The following is a 7029-nucleotide window of genomic DNA, read 5'->3' on the forward strand; positions in this document are numbered from 1 at the left end:
CAAATATAAGGGCCACCCCTAATTCATCTCAAAGTAGATAGAAATGACTCGACCCTGAGGCCCTTTGAACCAACTCCATGGAACAGGCGTATACCAGAACTGCACACACAGCAGCGTGTGAACGTGAGACTGTGTGACTGAGCAGGTGAGTCTCTCAGAGTTGGAAGGACAAAATAGGGCAACACCAGTCCTGGGGCCTGAGACATTTGTAGCCATCAGGGTACATATATACCCCAAACACCTGGGGTGAATCTGGGGTAGAGAGCCAAGAGGAAGCCTTGAGTAGCTCCACTGAGGCACAAAAATAAACATGAAAGAAACCAGAGCACCAGGATGGAGTAACATGACAGCGGGTCCATGGACAGTGGGTAGGGCTGGTGATACCGCCGTCTCATATGGCCCCTCTAACACTGCCAGATGGAAACCTGTGTACCGAGCCAGAAATAACCTCTGAGAACCATGGGGAATGGCCCCTCCCCTTCAGCCACTTCCAAAATAAAAACACCCAAATTAGTGTAATCAGCGTTGGGCCCCATGGATCCATATAGTCACCTGTCCTGACAGGAGTGATCCTTGAGCACCACTACTGTGGCCCATTCAAATCAACAAAATAAACAACAAAAAAGTGGCCTCAAACAGAGAGCCGGTCACACAGGCCAGGAGCCACATCCCAGGAAGGTAGTTTCTCCTTCCTGAAACTACCCGAGACTCTTGGCCCAGTGTGACCTGTCACTGCATAGCATCATCTTGTCACTCTCCTGACTGTGGATGGTGTGGCAGACGGCGCATCTCCATCTCCTGCATTTGTTTTTCCTGTGGATCAGAGGAGGCTCCGTGGAAAGAACTGAGTTGTGAGCACCAGAGAGGAGACAGCCAGCACTGTCCACAACTGACCAGAAGGAGATTCAACATTGGCTCACAGACCGCGGGGAGACAAAGCCAGATGCTCCTGCCTGTCCAGGGGAGGAAATCACAGCCCTGTCAAGCCCTGGAACTCCACCCAGGCCCAGAGGAAGGTCCCTCAGACCAGGAACTAACTCTGAGGACAGGAGCTTCTACGCAGATGTGGCCCCTGCAGGCCCCAGTGACCACAGCCCCATTAGGGGCTCTGCCGTGGGGGCACCCACAGGGCCTCTCCAGGGGACAGAGAAGTGGGTTTGGGTAAACCTTCAGCTGCCCTCTTGCGGAGTGGACCAGAGTCTGCATGGGCCTGGGCGCTTTCTTCCAGGGACCAAGGTCACTTCTGGGTTCAGGTTAGCTCCAGGCAGTCCCAGCTCTGACCTGCTGGCCCTGGGCCCGTCCTGCTCATGATTCACTGGAATCCCGAGTCAGCACATCTGCATGGGCCTCATCCAGCACTCGCTCCTGCCGTGCAGGAATATTCCTGAAAACCACACAATGGTGTGCTGTATCACAAAACTATATAATCCTCCAGGGCATTTACTATAAACCACATTATGTGTGTCTGACAACTGGAGCTTCTAGAGTGAGTCTACTTTTAAATCATGAATACTGTATCTTAGGGACCAGCGTGGTTAATACAACGGGTAAGGCATTCACCTTGCACTTGGCTGACCCAGATTTAATACCCAAGCGCATATATGGGTGCCTGACCCCTGCCACAAGTGATACCTGAGCTCAGAGGCAGGAATAAGTCACTAGCAATGCAGGGTCATCCCCTTGTTGCTCATCTATTTGCTTGAGCGGGCACCAGTAACATCTCCATTGTGAGACTTGTTGTTACTGTTTTTGGCCTGTTGAATTTGCCACGGTTAGCTTACCAGGCTCTGCCATGCGGATGAGAGTATCTCGGTAGCATTCCGGGCTCTCCGAGACGGGCGGAGTAATCGAACCTGGGTCAGCCGTGTGCAAGGCAAAAGCCCTACCCGCTGTGCTAATGAAACAAAACAACAAAAAATAGTGTGAATTCTGAGGTGCCTACCCTGGGTGGCCAGATGTGAAGAAAACTGAGTCGGTAGGTTCCCTGTTTGGATGCATTCGGTGTCCTGTCTCTCCAGAGGAACAAAGAGACGGGGACCACAACAATTGATGACCAATGGAACAGTGCACAGTGGCTCTTTAATTCAGAACCGAACAGCATACTTGTAGAACATGTGAGGGCATCTGAGATACAGGACTGCATGTCTTGTGACTCACCACTTACAGGTCAATCGTTTCAACAGAGGCATTTCTTTTTGGGGAATGAAGTCTAGGAGATGTTCTGTCTGAGACTATACTGAGAAATTTGCTCAGGGGCTCCAAGCATCTTTCTTACTTTGCTCTTTCCCTGCTAGTACATATGAAATAATTAAGTTAACTTCTTATTAATATTTGAAGTTATCTGGATACACACAGGACGAAACATAAGTTCCAAAACTTGCTTCTCTGGGGTCAGGAGCTAAGGTTAAAAGCTGGCTGGGCTTTTACTATAAATTCCAACATGGAGTCCTTGGGACAGTTTAGCTTCCCCTTCCCAATGGGGTCGGGTCTTTTAGGTCATGATGGCTTGTAACAAGATAGTGCTTTATGAGTTCTGAGTCCAGTACACAGGGGGGCAGTAGGAAGGGCCTGTGCCACCCCGCTATAAGTAGTGAGAATGGGACCCCCAGAGCCATAGAAGGACTTAGGGCCAACAGTCTCAGGAGAAACCATATTACATGTGCAACTCCGGTGGATGGGCCCAGAGATCATGCTAAGGCAGCTGGATTGGGTAAAATGTGAGGGCGCTATACTAGGAGGTTTCAAGCAAGTCTTGCACATAAATAACCCAGGCTCAGTCCCAGCACCACTGTTCCAATGAGCAGTGTAGAGAGAGGAACATCTGAGCACAGACCAAGAAGGACCCCAAATGCGATGCTGGGTTGAAACAAAAACCACTAAACACACACACCCTGCATGTCACAACCCATGATCACTAGAGACGAGAACAGGACACTCAATGTCCAGTGAGTGACTCAAAGCTTTGCAAGGACATGTGTGCCACAGGACTCTGAACTAAGGGTTCAGGGCTGCCATCAATCCCTCTCAAAGCAGGGAAGTGTCTTGGTCCAGAAGCCCTCTGCAGGCCCCAGAGAGCCTTTGCTCCAGCTCCCTAGAAATAGCACATGCCCAGAACTGCACACACAGCAGCAAGGAAATGTGAGACTGTGTGACTGAGCTGGCGAGGCTCTCCAGAGTGGGAAGGACAAAATAGGGCAAACACAGTTATTGGGACTGGAGTCACTGTAGTTTCCAGGGTGCATATGGAATCAGCACATCCCTAAAGCAGGTCAGGGTGAATCGGCACATGACCTAAAGCTGGTCAGGGTGAATCGGGAGCACAGATCCACGAAGTACTTGTGAGCACCTCCCCTGTGGGACAAAAAATAAAAAAAAAGAAGCAGAGCAGAAGGCTGGAGGAACAGGACAGCAGGCTGGGGACAGTGGGTAGGGCGGGCAATCCCCACTTTCCCATCTTGTCCCCCATGCATTGCAGGTGTAATGTCCAGTACCAGAAGTGACCCCGGAGAATCACAGGGTGTGACACTCCCATCACCTCACCTCACCTTACCTCAGAAAACAAACCAAAACTAATCAGCCTATTATTCTGGCACATCAAAAGATTCCCAAGACCTGGCATGAGGAATACTTGAGCACTGAGCTGTGGGTATCCCTGGGTATGGCCCCAAACACAAATTCAACAAAACAAACAGGGACAAAGATCTCATCAGAGGAGCACGGGGCACTCGGACCAGTAGACACATCCCAGGGCTCCTTCTAGAATCAAATCAGAGACTGATGGCCCTGGAAGCCTGTCACTACATTCTGTCATTTGTCACTCTTCTACCTGAGGATGGTCAGCAGAGTGACACGTTACCACTGTCTCCAACATCTAATTCCTGAGGATCAGCACGAAGCTCTGCCCAAAGACCTCATGAAAAAATAAGAGCTGTGAGCTTCAGACAGGGAACCACCACAGGGCCCTAACCAGAAGTCCCTGCCTTGGTGCCAGAACTGTCCTGACTGTCCTCACCCTTCAGCTCATGCTCACAGACATACCCAGGGGAGACACTGTCAGATGCTCCTTTCTATCCAGGGGATGCAGAAGTGGGCTGGCATCTGGGCTACCCATCGTGAAGACAGGAGCAGCTGAGCTGCTGTCCCATCCCTCTGGTGCCTTCGGTCCACTCTTAACTAAAAATACTGTAATATCTAAACAGAAATCTTGTACTACAGATGAAAATTAGGTATAGGAGCAGAGTGACAACATATCAGGGAGGGCATTTGTCATGCACGTGGCAGACTCTGGTTTGATCTCCCGCCACCTCCTAGGGTCTCCCCAAGCCCAGCAGGAGTGATTTCTGAGCTTACATTCAGGAGTGAGCCTGTAGCACTGCTGACTGGCCCCCAAATAAAAACACACAAATGAAAGCATAAGTTGCAGTCTAATGAGGAAAAAGAAGATGTAATTCACAAGTTTTTTAACTTTACCTTTAAATTTTTATGATGGCCACAGAGATAGCACAGAGCACAGGGTGCTTGCTGGCACACAGCCAACCCAGGTTCATTCCCCATCACCCAGAGGTTCCCAAGCCGTGCATGAGGGGATCAATGAGCACAGAGCCAAGAGTAATTTCTGAGCAATGCCTGGCATAGCCTCCAAACAAAAATAAATGAATATATGGGCTGGAGCTACAGTCTGCTAGGGTGTTGGCCTTGCATACAGCTGACCTAGGTTCAGTCTTCAGAACCCCACTGAGCACCATAAGCATCAAACAGAAAAATAAAGGGAAAAAATGGTATTGCGTCAACAACCCAACCAGCCAGATTTATAGGACAAAGTTTCGGGTTTTACGGTCACAAGTGGCAGAACTTTGAGATATTCATGGAGGTGTTTGGAGGACCCTGCATTGTGCCAGAGATTGCCTCATGGCAGCCTGCTTACAAGGCCAGGGACTGCACTCCTGGCCTATCTCTGACCCCAGGAATTCAAATTCTATGTAAATCCTATGAGCCTTGTGAGAAGAACACAGTCTGGCACGATGGGGGTTGGGGTGCACAGAGATGAGGTTCAGCTGTTAGAGGCCATGGCAGGGCTGCTGGTGCTGGGGCTCCCAGCATGATGCCAGTATGCAGCACAGACTGCAGTTTCAAAGGTTTGCAGGCGTCAGAAAGAGAAAACAGTAGGTAGGGCACTTGCCGTGCATGTGGTCGATTTAACTTCATATGCTGAATCCCCAAGGAGTGATCCCGGAGCACTGCTGGGTCTGGCAGCAATCCCAAATCCCCTCCCCCCCACACACATAAATAAAGCAAAGAGTAAGTTGTCTGTGAACAGCAAAGGTTTGGAATCCAGCGGTATATTCTCAAGAGTCAGTTCTTTACTTTATCGTTGTTTGGGGACCACACCTGACAGGACTTAGATCTTAGAGGCCAGGCTTTAACAGACTATATGATTTTACTCCTTTGATAAATAATTTTGTGTAAGAAAATGGAGGAGAAAGAATACACTTACCCCAAAAGTAATCTTAATGGTGAAAGTCTGGAATTTTTCTCAGAGCCTCCAACTCCTTCTTTTTCTCCTGACAGCATTTTGTTGTGGAAGGGCAAAACTGACAACTTTTAATGTGGCAAAAATCAGCAACATCAGTCTTGGTTTCCCTGCAATGAAATTAGCCAACCTGAACCCCTCTGGGAAGGCTCCTAGGCCCAGCAAGTGGGCTCAACCAATCACTATGCCCCTAGTCAAAATGCCCCAGAAATTGTCTTTTGTTAACCCTAAAAGAATGAGTAGCTTATGTAACCAGAACTATTACTGAAAACTTATGTTTAACTATTGCCTGACCGATGTTACGCTATACACTTGCCAAAACACCTTTGTTTGATAGCTAGCTAAGATTTTTTCAGAAAGAATTAGACATGTACTGCCTATGTAATCAAACCCTATATAAACTGCTTGCTGCCTAAAGTCGGGTTCGCAGTCAAGAAACCACTCTGTGGGTGAGATAGTTGACCTCAGTATACTGGAATAGAACCCTACTGCTTTCGCACTATCAAGTTAGTGTCTCTGTCCTTCTCGCTGCTTGGGAACCTATAGTTCCAGGCTTAACAGTTGAAAGATTCCAGAATGTTCACATCCAAGAACACACAATGAATGTATCAACAGAGGTCAGGAGAGAGCACACCAGGCTGGAGCTGTTTTAGGTCAGCTGGAAGACGGCGGGCGGGGTGTGTGTGTGGGTGATTCTCTTACCACTAGTACTGTGAGCAGAGAGTAGGATGCAGCCCTCAAGCACTGGCAGGTGTGGAGCCAAACCCCACCTCATCGGCTCCCAAAGTAGTGAGACAGAACCCAGAAAGAGGAGCTTAAACGGCAGAGCACGTGCTTGAAGGTGCAGGACATGGAATCTCAGAGACACCTGGACAGAGGCGCAGAGTCCCTGACCATCTCCAAGTCTGAATCAAAAAGAAAAAACAGAAAAGAATAGGCAGGGAGCTGGAGCGATAGTACAGCAGGTAGGGTGTTTGCCTTGCACGTGGCACACCCAGGTTCAATTCTGAGCATCCATATGGTCCCCAAGCACCAGCAGGATTAATTCCTAAGTGCAGAGCCAGGAGTAACCCCTGTGCATCACCAGGTCTCATCCAAAATAAACAAAAGCAAAGAAAAAATAGGCAAGAGAGATATTCACAAAGCCCAAAAGAAAGATGTTCAAAGAATGCTGTCATGATAAATTCTGGAGTGAGACTATTTTCTGGGGGACTTTTGTTCCACACCTGGCAGTGTTCATTGGACCCTATGAAATGATGAGGATTGAATCCAGGCAAGCTGCATGGAAGGCAAGTGCCCTACTGGCTGTACCATCGCCTGGCGCGCCTGGTCTGGGAGATGGACAGTGGGGAGGGCTGTGCTGAGACACTTGGCAGATGAAGCAAAAAATCTTTTTTTCTGTAGATAAAATGACAATGGGTTAGCAGAGACAGTGCAGTTGATAGGTTGTTTTTCTTTCTAGCTGAGAAACCACATTCAATTCTCCAAAGCAGATAGGG

The sequence above is a fragment of the Sorex araneus genome, chromosome X (genome assembly GCF_027595985.1).
Source record: "Sorex araneus isolate mSorAra2 chromosome X, mSorAra2.pri, whole genome shotgun sequence".
In the NCBI taxonomy this organism is placed as follows: domain Eukaryota; kingdom Metazoa; phylum Chordata; class Mammalia; order Eulipotyphla; family Soricidae; genus Sorex; species Sorex araneus.